Below are 18,451 nucleotides of genomic sequence, written 5' to 3'. Positions count from 1 at the left end.
GTGTAGTCACGGACCAAGGCGGGTAAAAACATCAAAAATAAAGGAAGAGAGACAGAAACGCCGCAGAACTTCAAAAGTAACACGCAGTTGTTCAAACGATTTTCTTTCAAATACCACAATTGGGTTTGTTGAATAAACCATTGAATTAGCTTGCTTTACCTTAACAATAAAGTTTAGCAAAAGAGGAAATTGTTCAAATGTTTGCAGTTTTGCTGTCTTCCAAAGGTTCCAGAACTTGGTTCGGGAACTAGACTGTTTAGCTTTTCACATTAATGTTTCATTACGCCGTTTACACGGCAAGAAAAGTGTCTTATAACAAAAGTAAGCCACTCACACTTCGACCCTAGCTCACCTCAGGTCTTGTCTTAATTGCAGAAGCCCAATAATCCCCTGTGTGTTAGAAAAAAACAATACCCGCATAACAGACACAGCCGGCGAGCTATTCCTGGGCCATAGTATGCAAAATGCCCGATAATCCTCGCAGTGAATTGGTAAAAGGCAAAGTCCTTTCCGTGATAAAAAAAAGTTCCACTCACCGTCTCAGATCTGACCGGACTTTTACATAGGATAAGGACCTCTACTTGGTCACATGGCTAAAAAGGTGAACTGCTTGCTTGTTTAGGTAAGTTTTAAACATTAATTTCTTCAAAATTCAAAATTCATCGAAACAATGCCCACTGTACTCAGAGAGCAGCCAGGCTTTTGGTTGTTGGTATGTGTCCAAGTGGACGAATGTTCTTATCCCCATGTAAAAAGCCTGGCCAGGCATGAGATGGTGAGCCGAGCTTTTCATACGGACAGGAGTGTGCCTTTAAAAAGTCTGAAATTGTCTCGTCTATACGGTCGAGTAGACGGTGACTAGTTCAACATAGACTTGTTCTTAACTGAGGATTATGGAAGTCAATGGCTGTGCTGATTGTAATGATAGCTCAGGAACTAGAGTGTTTAAAATGTTTGCCTTTTACAATGCAGTGATGTGCTGGTTAACTCCCTTTCATCCCGGAACGCGCTCACCTCAGGTCAAGTGACAGAATCCACGCAGCATTTTATGTGTTAGAAAAACAATAGCCACATAACAGACACAGTGGTAGAGAGATTGGAGGTGAAGAGTTGAAGATTATGAATAGAACCGTACAATCATTTGTCTACCTTTGAGCATCGCCTCTTCAAGATTTCTAGGGCTACCAAAGCGGGGAAGAGGTGCCTTTGGTGTCATCGTACATCTCGCACTTCTTCAGTTCCAGTCGACGAGTTACAACAGAAATAAATTACTCAAAAACAACACTTCAGCGGCGCTTTCCAAAACAAACTCACTCCCGCAGACGAAGACTCGGTTTTCTAACAAAGGATGGGGAGTGAATGTTAACGGATTATAAGCCAAGGGGTCAAAATCTGCGATGAAGGTTAGGAGTGCAGTATCATTCTGTGCAAGTGATCATGTTCTGCACCAAAAATCTATCCTGGCTTTTACTGACGTGGGATATATATAAGAGCATTTTCCCACTTTGGTATGCCTCTTCTTCTGCTTCCTCTCCTTCTGCGTTCATGGCCGGGCTGCAACGCTTCTACACTCTTGTTTTGCAAAAGTGTGCTTATATGTGTATGGCCGTTTCTCCCCACCATTTAGAAAAGTTAAACTCTTTTTTTGTGTGTAAGAGAACAGTGTGCCAAAAATCAACAGTCACAGTGAAACATTGTTGTTGAATTATTTCATAATTGACCCGTATGTCAAATCGATAATTCAATTCACACGCACGCACGCACCCACACACACACACACACACACACACACACACACACACACACACATACACACACACACACACACACACACACACACACCTCTGTGTACAGACTACGACCAGGTTGTTTATTGTTGGCATCTATTTGAATGTAAGGATCTATGCTCTTCTTCGTTTAAAAGCATGAAAAGATATGTCGTTGCGAACACGATCGCTTACAGAAGAAGGGATATACCTTTAAGGAATTAAGAGTTACAGGGAGGTTCAAATGTTGTTCCTAGTTCCCTTATAAATGGCAGTTGTGTACCGCATGAACTTCTTTCTGAGGGGGCTTTCTGCGGAGAGAGAAGGATACCTGAATCCAAAATGACGTGTGAACTTAACTTTGAAATCCACGGTGTGGCATTTACACGGCAACCAGACTTTTTTTTTAAATCGGCCCATACATGAAAGTTAAATCACAAGAGCAGCCATCTTTCATTTTTCTGTTAAAACCAAAGAAGAAAGAAAGAAGGAAAAAAAGAACAAAGGGAAGAGAGAGAGAAAGAAAGAAAGACAGAAAGAAAGAAAGAAAGAAAGAAAAAACCCACTGCTGTGTAAAATTTGACTCGATGGCTTAATTCATTGGCGCACGGTGCAGTGGTCTGTTTTTCCACCAAGGGTGATATGACCCCAGACCCCCCGCGGGTTAGGGGGAGTCTCATATTGGTTGGGACGAGAAAGAATTTACCCGATGCTCCCCAGCATGTCGTAAGAGGCGACTAACGGATTCTGTTTCTCCTTTTACCCTTGTTAAGTGTTTCTTGTATAGAATATAGTCAATGTTTGTAAAGATTTTAGTCAAGCAGTATATAAGAAATGTTAAGTCCTTTGTACTGGAAACTTGTATTCTCCCAGTAAGGTTATATATTGTACTACGTTGCAAGCCCCTGGAGCAATTTTTTGATTAGTGCTTTTGTGAACAAGAAACAATTAACAAGTGGCTCTATCCCATCCCCCCCCCCCCCTTTCCCCGTCGCGATATAACCTTGAACGGTTGAAAACGACGTTAAACACCAAATAAAGAAAGAAAAGAATCCCTCTTCCCCATATAGTCAGTTTAAAGAGACATGGAAGCATGCATCATGCAACTGCTGCGATGGTTTATGTCACTTTCTCTACGCTGAACTGTACACCATGCATCTGTTCGCTTCCGTGTGATTGCATGCGTCGAACAAGTGCGCAAAAATGTAACACGTGGGGGTTTTTTGTGTGCAAAATAAGAATCATTTGAATATGTCCTTTGTCTGCGTTAGTTTCACACAACTGCGCATGTGTGTAATGACGTTTTTTCGTTACCTTGTGCGTTTAAGCGTCTGACAAATGCCCAATAATGTTACCCGTTTGAGCAACAAAGATCTGGATACATAACTCATCTTAATGCTTACATTGTTCATGTCAAGTTTCAGGACACTGAACGTGCGCCAAACATTTCATGCGTCAGAGACCATCTCCGTACGTGTTGTGTTTTTTTTTAATGTTTTGTTTACCTCTCTTTTCGGTTCTTTTCTTGTCATTTCTATGCTATTCTTCTGTCATTTCACCCCGTGCGTCAGAGACCACCTCTGCGGTTGTTGTTGTTTGTTGGATGTTATTTTTCGTCTTAATTTTTGTTTTATCTCTTTTTTCTGTTCTTTTCCTGTCATTTCTATGCTATTCTTCTGTCATCACCCCCTTTCTTTTTCATTTCTGTTCTCTTCTATCACTCACGAGAATAAAATCCGATACATGACGAGCGTCCTGAGATGTATTCGTATGCCTGCCTCCCTCCCTTTCTATCTCTCGTTGTGATTAATTTGTATTCTCTCCGTAACAAAAGCCGCGATAAAAGACAGGCAGCTGCTACGCAACACGAATCTATCAATCTGTGGGGCTACCCCTCACCATAAACCGAATATCTGACGAAACGTGAAGCCAACACCAACAAATTGGAGACAAAACCGCCATCCTTTTCAAAACAAGACGGCGCCTCTTCTTTTCACTCACTCCCTCTCGAGCAACAACCTTGCATCAACAAGTGCAGTTCTATGGCAGGCGGCGCGAGATAAAAGCCGCGCAACAAGTATGGCTGGCGAAAAGTTATAAACTCGCAACAACAAAATGGGTTGTGGATTTCTACGTCTGGCGAACGACAAGACTGATAAAAGTGCAGCAAGTATAGCCGGCCAAAGAAGATAAAAGTGCGCGAGTATGGCTCGCGAAAGGAAATAAATGTTCAACAAAAGGGAAGGCTGTAGTGAATATAGAGACAGTAATTAAAGTTAGCTATCTCCTTCGATCCACTCACTTGTCCGTTGTATGGCTGCTGTTTTTTTTATTGGTGCGTTAAAACCTTTCGTCTGTGTCTGAAGCCTATAGTTATCCGAAGTTGATTTTTCTTTCTTTCATCTGTCTTTATTGTAATCTTTCTTGTGGATAAATCAGTCTGTCCGTGAAATTTTAAATCTGGACACACGACATGGTTTTGTGTAGTGAGTATAAGGATTGTGTGTGTGTGTGTGTGTGTGTGTGTGTGTGTGTGTGTGTGTGTGTGTGTGTGTGTGTGTGTGTGTGTGCGCGTGCACGTGCTTGCGTAAGTGCTTGCGTCCGTGTGTGTGTGTGTGTGTGTGTGTGCGCGCGCGCGCGTGCGTGTGTGTGTGCGCGCGCGCGCGTGCGTGCGTGCGTGCGTATTTCTAATTCTGTCTCTCTGTCGGTTGCGTTCTCTGTCTGTCTGCCTGTCTGTCTAGTTGTTCGTCTGTTCATACATGAACACAGTACAGGCATTGCACCATTACCAGAGCGTCGTAGCTACATCTGCTAACATTCTCTCTCTACGACGAATGCAAAGTTCATTTCAAAATATTAAAAGTATGGAGTACTGAACCCAGTGTCGCAAATGGGGAAACCTCTATTTATTTCAGAACCAATAGAAGCAGGACCAAATTTAAGGCGGTTTCCGCCAATGAGCAACTGAAGCTTGAGGTTGTTACGACGTTCACTAGATTTACCGAAAGCGTAGTAGAACCATTCATTTCTTCCATGTGAAACTCATCAGACTTCAATGTGTCGAAGATTACAGATTCGTATCAAAGCCACCTTTCGCATCCGAATGGAAACATTCTCATCTTTCTGGCGCTATCAGCAGCGCGTGAAAGCTACTTTGCATCTTTCGACCCACAAAAAATGAGTTGCATTTCCTGTGTCCTTACGTGCCATTTCTCAGGTGCTAAGAAACGGATGGCTCTCGATTCACGGTTGATAAGTAACACTTCACCTTAATCTGACAGCTAGACGACAGGTAATTGCTTCGTTTATCTTACTACTTGCACCGCGGATTTTTTTTGTTGTTGTTGAAGGAGAGGGTGCTTGGTGTATTGCTACGCTGTCTCTGTCTGTCTGTCTTCCTGCTTGCCTCTTTCTTAGTGTCTGTCTTTCTGTTTGTCTGTCTGTCTGTCTGTCCGCCATCCTGCCTGCCTGCCTGTCTGTCTGTCTGTCTGTCCCTCTCCATCTTTCTCTCTGTCCCTCTCCATCTTTCTCTCTGTCTCTGTCTCTCTGTCTCTGTCTCTCTGTCTCAGTCTCTCTGTCTCTGTCTCTGTCTGTCTGTCTGTCTGTCTGTGTGTCTGTCTGTCTGTCTCTCTCTCTCTCTCTCTCTCTCTCTCTCTCTCTCTCTCTCTCTCTCTCTCTCTCTCTCTCTTTCTGTCCGCATGCCTAGCTGTCTGTTTGTGTCTGTCTGTCAGTCAGTCTGTTTGTCTGCCAGTATGTCTCCCATTCTCTCTCTGTCTTCGTCGTCACCCCAGCTCTCACCCGGCCCCCCCCCCCCCCCCTCCTCTCCTTCGTTTGCCCACACACACTTCGCAGCCACACCCCATACAGATTTTCTCAGTCATTTTTAACACCTCGCTACTACTCACATCCGACAAGACTCACGGATCATGAGATAACTTCAGCGCGGTATACCGTCTCTGAACCCATGCTGCTTGGTGCTCGAGAGTAAAGTTTATGATGGTTCCACACGTCGACTTTATGGCTGCAGACTTGTTCGCACCCACCACGCCTTCGTGCGCACAACCCCCACTAAGCCTGTTGCGCACGTTAACGATGACATATATATTCACTTGCCGCACCGAAATGCAAGAGTAAATATATCACCTAGACGGGTGGTGGCATATATGCTTACGCAAGAGTGCAAAGTGTGCACACTCTGATTAAGATGATTTGTAGTAGGAATAAAATCGGCATTAACGCCATAAAATAAAGAAACCAAGAACATGGCGCAACTACACAAATACACTGCATTTTACGGCCCGGGTTCAAACCCATGACCCGCGAATCACAATTTTGGTTTATTTTTGGCAAGTCCACCATCATGAAGATGTGTGTAGTATTGTAGGCCTATTGTTTTGGTCACGTAATATGAGTTTTTTGCTTGAGTTCGTGTCCTCGTTGTATACTGTTAATTGTTCAATGTCTTATAATTATATTGAATATCATTTTGTTTACACCAATCACAAATCACAATCACAAATTAATAGGTAACATTAGTTATTGTAAAGCGCATTGAGCATATATATGATTATGCGCTATAGCAAATGTCCATTATTATTATTATTATTATTATATTATTAAATCCTGTCTCATATCAACAGAGCTACTGCCTCCTTCCCCCCCCCCTCCCCCTGTGTACCCACTGGAACAACGAACTCAACGACCAGCCGATCCAAAATGAGCACAAAGAATGCCTTGCCTATATACTTCTCAAGTTACAAACGACAGTCCTCCTCCGCTTTGACCATGAGCTGACCTGAATGTCCACAACATCGTTTTTGATCTCGAACAAACATCTTGTTTAGTAGCTTTAAGTCCATCCCATTCACATGAGGATTAGAAGGGTGTACAGCAGGTCTCTTTCCAAGCTGTGGAGATCCCAATCTGGTAAAGATGTCTTTTTACATTTAGTCAAGTTTGACTTATGCCCCACAATTTACACGCTGGCTGCTTTTTGTGCAGCATGGGAATTTTTAATTTTTAAAAATTTTGTTTAAGACCAGACCACGCTGTTTTAAAGGTTATTAGAACCACTAATCGATGACTGAAGGTTAGAGAAATGCACCTAAAGATTCAAAAAATGTAAAGAAATTCACCGATTCGTAGCTTAATCATTGTGATTTAATTAAAAACGTTCCGCCAAATTCGTCTGCTAAACGAGACTTCGAAATGGCCGCCAGTAGACGAGAACCGGCTGTGACGTCATTTGGTGTTTGGAAACCGAAAGTTACAGCTTACGCTCAAGTGGGCGTTTGCCTAAATCGAGCATCAACAGCACGCCGAAGGAATGCGCACGGCTGCTGATAGCTATGAAGTATAGAAAAAAGGTTTAGGCATCAGTTGTCACCTTTTTCCGATGGGCTTACAACTTCTGCAGCAAGACTGATTAACTGGAAACGGCCAACACGATGTGCTGTGTTTCGCGACACTTTCTTCCAATGCGAACGCAGTTAAGCCGGCAAGAAAACCTGGCACACACTAAACAGCTGTTGCCTAACGCAGTTCCAGTTCCGACAATTGTTGACCACTCACAGGAGGTCAGAAACCGGATACCAATGTCATCAGAACGATCTGCTTTCACTAAACGCAGACGAAAGGAAGTGAGTACATGTATACTGAATGTGTTCTGTAAGGGATAGGGGTTCAGTGTCACTGGGCGTTTTTGTCAGACTGACAGTATTTGTAGTGGAATGGCATCTGTTCCTAATTTTAAGCACATGTGTTAAGATTACAGATTAAAACATATATCTGTTACTACATGTCCGTCCCCATGCACCCACCTTAAAGTTCCCTCTCTCTCTCCCTCTTTTACACTCACCTGGGTAATCGATGAGTCTCAGGTTTAATCAGTGTCCGTCCATATACACATAGACATTCACACAAACACACACACGTTGTTATAGTTGTTATCTAATTCAGTGTTGTATTAAATAGATAAAGAAATCGTTAATACAGCAAGCTTGCATGAATAATTTGCTGTTGTCCTTTTTTTCAGATCAGGTTCTGTAATACAGTAATTATAATTAATACAAGTACAAATTCATGTTTGCAGTCATACTCATAGTGTGTGAGTGTGTGAGTGTGTGTGTGTGTGTGTGTGTGTGTGTGTGTGTGTGTGTGTGTGTGTGTGTGTGTGTGTGTGAAAAGCACTTTGATACTTAAAACATCTGTGTTATTTGATTTTATTACAAAACTGCAGTCAGAATATTAAGCAGACCTATTCCAACAATACATTTTGATCAGCAGTAAATGTAATGTCAAATTATGAACAACAATCATGTGAGCAGATATATCTAACAGAAACAAATAGTCTAGCAAAATAATACAACCAAGTACATGTGTGGACATCATCATCCACATAAAAAAATTGATTGTAGGAAGAGCACTCTGTGTTATTACCACTGCTTCAGTCAAACTGCCAGTTCAACTTTATCTCTGTGGGTTGTTTTTTTCTCTCAGAGTAACATGGGGAAAAAAACCTTTAAAAAACTTGCATGCTACAGAGCTGGATTGTTTCTAGTGATCATGCAGCATGATTTATCCGCATAGAAAACTACTGAAACACCTAAACAGAAATAACAATGTCTACAGAAAAAACCCACTGTTTGATTGCTGTCTGTAGTACTCCTCTTGCTAACAGTGGCATTAAAATAATTAAAACTAAGCTATGCTCTCTTGGGGGGGAAAAAGTGCTCTAAGTACTTTTTGTGTCTACATAGGCAAAACAAAACTATGCAATGTTTCAGATTTCCTGACCCACCCTATGTTTTTCCTCCTTATCCTGGACTATTTTGGACTCTTACAAAAATGTAGGCTACTTCAAAAATGACAAATCTTAATTTTGCAGGCTTACAAGGAAATTGACTCTTCTCTTACAACCAGAATACACCATGATTTCAAGCAAATAAAAAACTACATGCACCTGAGAAGAAAAAAAACTTTAATTCAAGAAGTTAGACCTCCTAACCCCAGCTTTTCAATTCAATTCAATACGTTGTTGATGTTGATTATGGAGCTTAACGTCCTCCCAGGTAACTAGGGACCTATATTGGGGCATGATTTTTTATACAATGTTAAAAGTGTAGGGTGTAATGGGGGGGAGGGGGACTGGAGGGTGACGGGGTGTAGTCGCTAATAAATTTAAAGGTGCGTTTATTATCTAATATACCAGACATTTTGTTTTGGCTGGTGTACAGAATAACATCACATAAAATCGCACTCGTAAAACATACAAAACACATAAAATGTACACATCAGTACACACATAACCCAAACCACACATATCCATACCAGCACCATCACACACATATCCACATACATACTCTAGTTTGTACATTATAAAAATAAATACATTATGATTAATATCATTACTAGTCAACTTAAATTAAGGCTCAAAATAGGTCTTAAGATGGATGTTATTTAGTGTAATGAAGAGATTATAAAAACCAAAAAAAAGCTATGAGAAAGAAAGTATGAAAGAATGATGCCCTTTCTCCGGTGAAAGTTCTGCTGATTGTGGTAACTTTTTTTTCTGTCTAAAACAGGCATCAGGTTAACTGAACGAGCTGTTTGAGGGGGTGGTGATCCTAACACTGGCCTATGGCAACACTGGCCTATGGCAGCTACAACAAAGCTCTGCATACACAGCAAGACTACAATGCAACAGTGCCCAGACTTTGACTGCTACAGCTAGACCAGTTGACAAAGCTCAAGTTGTCACCAAGCAGGACGCCCCAACTGGCGACCAACTATATAGACTGAGGCTGCCTATCTCCAAATCTGACAAAGCAAAAATTGTTACGCAAGCTCCACATTTCTGTTTGCAGTTTAAGCCGACCTTAAGTATGCAATGGTTATTCACATCCCCCCCCCCCCACACACACACACCCCGCAGTTGAGAGTTGTAATGTACCTTTTATTTATCTTACATATATATATATATATATATATATTTGAAGCCTGTGTAGCTCTGTGACAGAAAGAGGTCTCTGATGGCAGCGACCAGACAGGCAGGAAGAACTTTCCTGTTCTTTCGGAAAGTCAGTGAGTGTGCAACTTGTTGGTATGTTCTGAACACATCAAAACATTTTCTTTATTTTAAGCTACATAATATCATGTGGATGCACTGATTGGGTGTAAATAATAACAGCAATTGGTACAGTCAATTCACTAAATGTGCAACAGAACCCTAATCATCAGACATTTTACAACAGCAAACTTCAACAGTCCTTTTACTTTCCTGAATGTCATTATTATTTATTAAAACATGCATCTAGAGCAACATACATATAAATCTTCTTTTATTAAAGTTCACCTGAAATTCAGGCTGCTTTCCCATGCAAAGTACAAATGCAAGTGTCCATAAACCAGGGTTTAATACATGTAGTATGTGAGTGAGTTCTGATGAAAAAGTGATTGTGTTGTAATATTGGTTATTACTGAGTGTTGATGTTACAATGATTACATTATAAAAACAACAACAGAACAATGTGAAGAGCAAACTTCTTCTGTGGGCATGCAAGTGAGTTAATCTTGTGTGTGTGTGTGTGAAACTATATGTGACTGAGTGTTACAAATTTAAATGACAACAGTTTTCTTGATAGTCTTTAAAAACAACAACAAATACATACATTTAACAATCAAACAAATATAGGCACCTCAAAAAAAGTTGTATGTACACCTTCGTGGCTGGTGATGCATTCTTGCTCCCCTGCAAGTTTTCATTCTACAATGTACCTCAGGCTAGCTTCCTCTCTCTCTCAAATCTGCCCCTCCTACACAATACAACAGGTACAGTGGCCACTCTGACACCAGTCTCTGAAATAATCAAGAACAGTTAAAACTGCGATGAGCTGTTGTTCTTTTACTCGTGAATGCAATGCATGAACACTTAAACAATATCCCACTTATTCGCGAGTGCGTTGACAAGGCGAGAGTGAAAAAATAGCACAGACTCGAAAGCAGACGATAAGTTCAGCACAGAGAGCGGGCGTGTTTACCTTTGATCGCTGAGACAAACAGTGTCGCAATTTTCATCGTCACTGTTTCACTACTGCTGGAAGTGGCCTCCACCCTCATCTTTCATGCTTGATTCGAGGAGAGAAACCGGTAGTTCGAACATGTACGGTTCAATTTCGTCTGCAGTTACGCTTGTTCTCATGTTGGTAAACAACCATCTCCACACGGTGTGACGTCACGGATAATTTATTCATAAGCCAGTCTCGCGAAGATCACGCGGCACAATGGCGGGTCGTTTTGGAGAAGAAATCCGTCGCTTCGGTCACAAAATTCGTCGGATTACGGCCTTAGAAGATTCCGAAGTAAACCAAACATTGTTGAAGACGGTAAGAAAGTGGTTTTCTAACTAACTGCAAACATCGGGAAGTGTTCGGTCGCGCAGGAACACGATTCGAAGCGTTTTTGACGCTAAAACAGCGTGGTCTGGTCCTTTAAGACCTCAGTTGCGTGCAGGCTGCTACTACGAGCCCTTCTTATTTGCGCTTTTTAATTTTTTTTTATTTTTTTTTTATTTACAGGCGGGGAGCATCCTTCCTCATAGGTCTTTTTTTGTTATCAATCAAATTCTTACATTTTTAAATCAACAGCCTAATATATAACGGGTTGAAAAACAAAAACAAACAAGTCGCGTCAGGCGAAATTACTACATTTAGTCAAGCTGTGGAACTCACAGAATGAAACTGAACGCACTGCATTTTTTCACAATGACCCTAGTCCGCCGCTAGTGCAAAAGGCAGTGAAAGTGACGAGCCTGTTCAGCGCGGTAGCGGTTGCGGCTGCGCTGCATCGCACGCTTTACTGTACCTCTCTTCGTTTTAACTTTCTGAGCATATCTATATGTTTTTTGAATCAGGAACCGACAAGGAATAAGATGAAATTGTTTTTAAAATGATTTCGGAAATTTAATTTTAATCATAATTTTTATATTTTTAATTTTCAGAGCTTGTTTTTGGAATCAGAATATGATAAAGAATAAGATAAAAGTAATTTTGGATCGTTTTATAAAAAAAATTTAATTACAATTTTCAGATTTTTAATGACCAAAGTCATTAATTAATTTTTAAGCCTTCATGCTGAAATCCAATACCGAACTCCGGCCTTCGTCGAAGATTGCTTGGCCAAAATGTCAATCAATTTGATTGAAAAATGAAGGTGTGACAGTGCCGCCTCAACTTTTACAAAAAGCCGGATATGACGTCATAAAAGACATTTATCGAAAAAAATAGAAAAAAATCTGAGGATATCATACCCAGGAACTCTCATGTAAAATTTCATAAAGATCGGTTCAGTAGTTTACTCTGAATCGCTCTACACACACACACGCACAGACAGACAGACACACACACACACACACAGACACACATACACCACGACCCTCGTCTCGATTCCCCCTCTATGTTAAAACATTTAGTCAAAACTTGACTAAATGTAAAAACAAAAACACCTTAAATTTACTCTTTTTTTGCCTAAACATGGACAAACACCAATAATGGACACTTTTTTTTTAAATCTTTTTTTACAGTGACCATTATTATCGCTATATATGTGTCGCAAATCTAACTCTGAATTTAAACATGCACACAATTTCTCTAGCTCTTGGTTTACCGTATCCATCTGAATTTACCCGTACACATTTTTGCTACAATAATAAGTAAATTAATATAACTTTTTACATTTAGTCAAGTTTTGATTCTTCATTGTTTTTGTAACTGCCGTTCATAGCAATCTGTGAAAACAATTGAAGAAGCAAGACATTCCCACTCTGCACCGGAGGCAGCACTGCAGGGTGTTGATGTTTGGTATGTGTCTAAGTATAAAGATACTCTTAACCTATGTAAATGCCAGAACAGATCTGCGGTAGTTTACATAGGATCGTTTACACGGGCAGGCAGGAATGTCCTTACACATCACACTCATTCTTTGTTTCTGGAATTCTAGTGTAAAAGCCTGGATAGACGTATGGTGGTTTACAAGATAGTTTACATAGGAAAGAAGCAATTATATTTTGATATCCTTTGTAAAGTTACAGCTTCGAGTGTACAAGGCTGGTGATTTACAAAATCGTTTACACAGGAAGGAATTCTGTCTGGTATCTTTAAACACATGGTTTACACAGAGAGGAAGCAATATATTTTGATATCCTATGTGAACAGCGTCAGTTGGTGATTTACACAACCGTTTACACAGGAAGGAATTCAGGCATCTTTAAACAGTTTGCCTATCACTAAACCAGCTCTATCGTAAACAACAAATAACATATCTCTTTTGAGCTTCCTCCGATCCCAATCTGTGGGAAGAAATACCGGACATCGTGGTGGCAACAAACTGCTGGCCACTCGGGGTCATGCACGTACGGCCTGGTCACTTGTTATGGTCAAGTTCGCCTGTTGTTTGAGTGCTGTAAAGATGCTATCTGACCCCGACCTTGATGTTGTAGGATTGTAGTGATGGTCTGCGGGCTTTTTTTCTTTGACCTTAAATCCAGTACATGTTACGGGCTTGGTTTTATGAGACTGACCTTTCGAGGGACCGACCCACATGGTCGTTGAAGGCAGATCGTTGCAATGTAAGGGTGAATTGCATAGACAAAGAAAAAAATCACACGTGTCGGATGACCGTTCTTGGGACCGAGCCAGATCGTCGCTATGGAAAGGTGAATAATTAAAGAAGAAGAAAAAATCACACATGTCGGAGAACATTTGACCGGGTCGTTGTAGAGACGCGTGTGTTACAATGGTTAGCTCTATTATTCAGTTATTTCCTTTTATTTGTAAATACGGTACATTATATACACTATCGTCGTTCGATGTCTACAGTAGGCATGCGAAGTAATATGCTTGCTGGCAAAACGTGTGTTTCCGGAATATAACACAGTTGCACCTTTCCTTTGTCTTCGATAGTTTGTCTGCAAGACAGACGGTTTGACGATGTCCTGGAGGGGTTATTGCGGGCCCACGATGCTCCTGATCAAGCTTTACACATAGTCTTTGGTCTTGTGCTCTCTGTATGATATTCGGAGCAGTTTCCTCAGGCACATGGACAGTCTCGAATGCCTGGATTCTTCTTCCATCGTCGTAAGCGGTGTCCATTGTCTCACTGACAGCCGTATAGCAAAATGGAAACGACAAGAGACCTTAGAGCTTGACATTATAGTTGGTATCAAGGGATGGTCATTCGGGCATGTTCGACTGTATCAGTAGCAGTAACACTGACCATGAGGAACCATTTCTTCCTTCTCAATCCAACTCAAGAGGAATAGGTTGCTGCTTATCATCAGACAAAATGCATCTAACACAAGCTGTATAAACCCAGGAAAACATTCACAAATCTTACCCAAAATTTACTTTACTTATCTTGTCAACCCAGCAAGAATAGAAAATGTAACACTAGCAGACGGGACGCGACCGATTTAGAAAATTGCCGTCAACATGAATGAAAAAAGAGTCGAGTGAGGTTTTTTTTTTGCAGAACAGCTTCAGATGTAAATCCTGAGATAAATACAAAATCCCCATTTCTCATCCGCAATTGCTTTGATGTTGATGATGAAGAATGTCTTGCTTGTGTTGTGCGGTGCGTTATCGTGGTTATCTTATCGTACAACTTGGAGGAGATCGAAAAAAACTGAAGAATATGTAACACTCGTCTGTATCGCTAACTGTGAACATATGTAAGTAAGCCCCCTCTTTCCTTTGAAATAAGAGAGGGGAAAAAACAATATTTTTTAGTTCCACAAACTATGAAAATAGGTCAATAATCTCTTATTTTTCTTTGAAATAGGAAGAGTGAATAAAACACCAACGTAACTCTAACATTGAAAATAGGTCAAGAAGGTCTCAGAGCTAGAAAATAGAAGAACTAAAAAAACATACTTTTCTGTCCTGGGAACGGCGTTAATAGATTAGGGTTGCATTTGTTTTCTCGTGAAATAACCAAACTCATAAGCGCTCTAACTTTGCATTGCTGTCTGCGGAGAAGAGAAAACACATAATTAGTGTCTGTACTGAAGTAAATGCAAATGGGTCAATTTATCTAGTGCTGACTTTTTCTTTGAAACACGCAAAATACTAGATACAGTCAAACCTGCCCTGGCGACCACCTCTTAATTGTGACCACCTGCCCATTAAGACCAACCCATGGGATCCCTGACGAGCTATTTCTTGTGCCATTCATCTTTCCATAATGTCCACCTGCCTACAACGACCACGTCTGGTCGGTCCCTTGGGGAGTCTGGCCAGACAAACTCGATCGTACTCTTCTCGATCAATCAATATGAGGCTTATATCGCGCGTATTCCGTGGGTACAGTTCCAAGCGCAGGGATTTTTAATTTTTTTAATTTTTATTTTTATGCACATATTCAAGGCGCAGGGATTTCTTTATGCCGTGTGAGATGGATTTTTTTTTTACACAATACATCACGCATTCACATCGGCCAGCAGATCGCAGCCATTTCGGCGCATATCCTACTTTTTACGGCATATTATTCCAAGTCACACGGGTATTTTGGTGGACATTTTTATCTATGCCTATACAATTTTGTCAGGAAAGACCCTTTTGTCAATCGTGGGATCTTTAACGTGCACACCCCAATGTAGTGTACTCGAAGGGACCTCGGTTTTTCGTCTCATCCGAAAGACTAGCACTTGAACCCACCACATAGGTTAGGAAAGGGGGGGGGGGGAGAAAATTGCTAACGCCCTGACCCAGGATCGAACTCGCAACCTCTCGCTTCCGAGCGCAAGTGCGTTACCACTCGGCCACCCAGTCCTTCCACTCTTCTATACTGCTTACTTCGTAAAACAGGTCACTAATACTAGCATTTCCCCTAAACAAGTAAAATAAAGTCCTCTTCTGTACTGACAACTGTGAAATTAGGTCAAAGTTGTTCCCGTTTCCAAATAAACAGCCTAGGAAACAAAATTAAAGAAATGAGAATTAATTATAGGGGCACAATCCTCCCCTGTCCCGCTCACTCTATAAATAGGTCACTACTGTTCTCTTTTTCTTTGAAATAGCCTAGGAAACATAAACACGAAATGAGAAGGGGAATAATCCTCCCCTGTCCTGCTCACTACGTAAATAGGTCAATTATGTTTCCTTTTCCCTTGAGATGAGAAACAGATTGTGTTATTCTGTACTGCCAACCGTGACAAAAAAGGGACAAGAATGTTTTCTTTGCCTCTGAAACACACATACCTGTCTGGACTGCGAGCGGTGTAAATAGGTCATCAGTGCTGACTTTTCCTTTGAAATAAGAAAAAGTACATAGTGGTCTTCTTTACCACTGACTGTGTAAATAGGGCAATTATGTTCAAACATGTTGGTCTTGGCCACTACTGTTCATCTAATGGGACCACTTTTTAGGTCAAAGCCTCCCTAAAACAAGCATGATAACACCCTTCAAACACACACACCGCAAACACGGGCATCGTAAAAGTCTGGTTTGTATCTGCGATATTCGGAGTAATTGGCTGTTCGGTGGAAATTGCATATCTTCTGGGTCACGAAGAAAGCGCGCTTTTAGGTCGCAGACATGTCTGCAAGAAAAAGTAAAGATTATCCTGTTTTTACACCCCCGGTATTGTGGTGTGTATAGGTTTCGCTCGATGTGTTTGTTTGTTTGTTTGTTTGTTTGTGTTCGCATATAGATCTCAAGAATGAACGGACCGATCGTCACCAAACTTGGTGAACAGGTTCTATACATTCCTGAGACGGTCCTTACAAAAATTGTGACCAGTCAAACACACGGTTAGGGAGTTATTGGTGGATTAAAATTATACAAGGACTTATAGAGGGACATCTTCATGGTCAAAGGAAAATAACCATTCTCACTCAGTCACTGCCACCAACTGAGAAGGTTATTTCCCTTTGACGGGGGTGTTTTTCCTACCTCGTAGGAATTTCTTGTTCTTAAAGCATTCATTCTCCATACCATTAATCTGCCGATCCGTAGGGACAACATGAAAGGTACCTTCCTTCCCATGTAAAAGGTTATTGTATACCACTACAGATAAGTCCTGTTTTTACACGTGATACGAGCATTTCCCCACTTGGTCACACTCCAAAATCACATGCCTGGCAGAATTCTGGAGAGAGTTGGAAACAATTAGCTGAATTCAAATGGAACATTGACTTAAGGTGTCTGCAGTTACGAAATTAATTCAGAAAACAGTCTCTAATCTGTACAAGCATTGTTCACCTTTTAAATTTAAATCACCTGGGCGGGTTTTTTCAAAATAAAGCACGGTATTATTTTGTGTAAGGATCTTTTCCGTACGCACTTGGTCTTGTGCTTGCGTATACCCACAAAGGGGGAAGAGGCACTAGCAGGTCTCCACCAGACGACCGCGGCCGGAATTTGAACTCACGACCTTCCGATTAAGAGGTCGATGTCTTATCCACTAGGCCACTGCGCCCGTGTGGTATAACTTTGGAAGCGATCTGAGGACCTTTTTTGTAAGGTATGATGCCTTTAAAAGTGTAAGAAACATTATAATCTTTACAGCTTTGCCGAAGGTTACATCAGCTCAGTTGTACACCCACTGACAAGACAGGCTTCATTCCGCCTTGGGCTCAAAGTGCGGCAAAAACAATTTCTGCAGGTTGCTATTACATCTTTGCAGCAAGTTACATCAGCTCAATTGTACACCCATAGACAAGACAGGCTTCATTCCTTTGGCTCAAAGTGCGGCGAAAACAATTCTGCAGGTTGCTATTACGGCTTTGCGGCAAGTTACATCAGCTCAAGTTTACGCCTGAATACTGAGAAAGAGAGAGAGAGAAACGTGTTCCAGAGACGGGCTCCAATCACAGTCTGCGGCTCCTATTACTTTTAAAGTGGGGCAAAAACAATTTCTACAGATTGCAAGCCATCAGGGAGGGGCCGTGTGCTTGGGAGCGGGGAAGATTAGGGCCGATTTACGCCTGACGTACGCTCCGTCACGTCAGTATGGCTTGTGTTGAAAAGTAAGTGCGCATTTCCTGCTCTGCCGAGAGTGCTTCCATGGTAAATACCGGTACGGTAAACATGTGAATATTTTGTGTATGTTTGATTTGGAAGTTCGACTGAAAGGTGTTATAATGTAAATTTGATAAACAAATAAAAAAGAAGAAATATGCTCCCGCTAACAAAAACAAAACAAAATAATCAGTGAAAGGGAAAACATAAGGGTTGAAGTAACCTGTATGCAACAGAGATAAAAATAAGAAAAGAGAATACGAATACGAAAGTTTATTCAGTTTTAGGCCAGAGCCCCTTCTGAAGGGTATGCGTCCATATACATCATAATCATAGCAAATATTGTGTTTCATAAATGACCCAAATTTGTATACATCAAACAGTAATACATGTGTACATAGATCATGTCACGGTGATTAATCTTTTCATTCCCTGATAAATATATTGTGCTAATTTGGATATTTGACTGACATTTCCAGTAGACATAAGCAAAGTATATCGGTACATACATGGATGGTTATAATATTTTGGCTTTATCAATAATACTCTTAGGTCACGTAGTGCAGGACAGCAGAACATAAAATGTATTTCATTTTCTTTAGCCAATTTACACAGACGACAAAACAAATCTTCCTAGAAGAAAAGAGAGAGAGAGAGAGAGAGAGAGAGGG

The 18,451-nt window shown here is 41.0% G+C and overlaps 1 protein-coding gene across 2 annotated transcripts in view; it reads right to left on the bottom strand.

Moving 5' to 3' along the window:
• Nucleotides 1-18,451, bottom strand: part of LOC138971016 (ras-related and estrogen-regulated growth inhibitor-like) — an 81,776-nt gene that overhangs the window by 7,579 nt on the left and 55,746 nt on the right. The window lies entirely within an intron of this gene.

The sequence above is a fragment of the Littorina saxatilis genome, linkage group LG7 (genome assembly GCF_037325665.1).
Source record: "Littorina saxatilis isolate snail1 linkage group LG7, US_GU_Lsax_2.0, whole genome shotgun sequence".
Classification (NCBI taxonomy): Eukaryota; Metazoa; Mollusca; class Gastropoda; order Littorinimorpha; family Littorinidae; genus Littorina; species Littorina saxatilis.
This window is presented reverse-complemented; position numbering and strand designations above follow the sequence as displayed.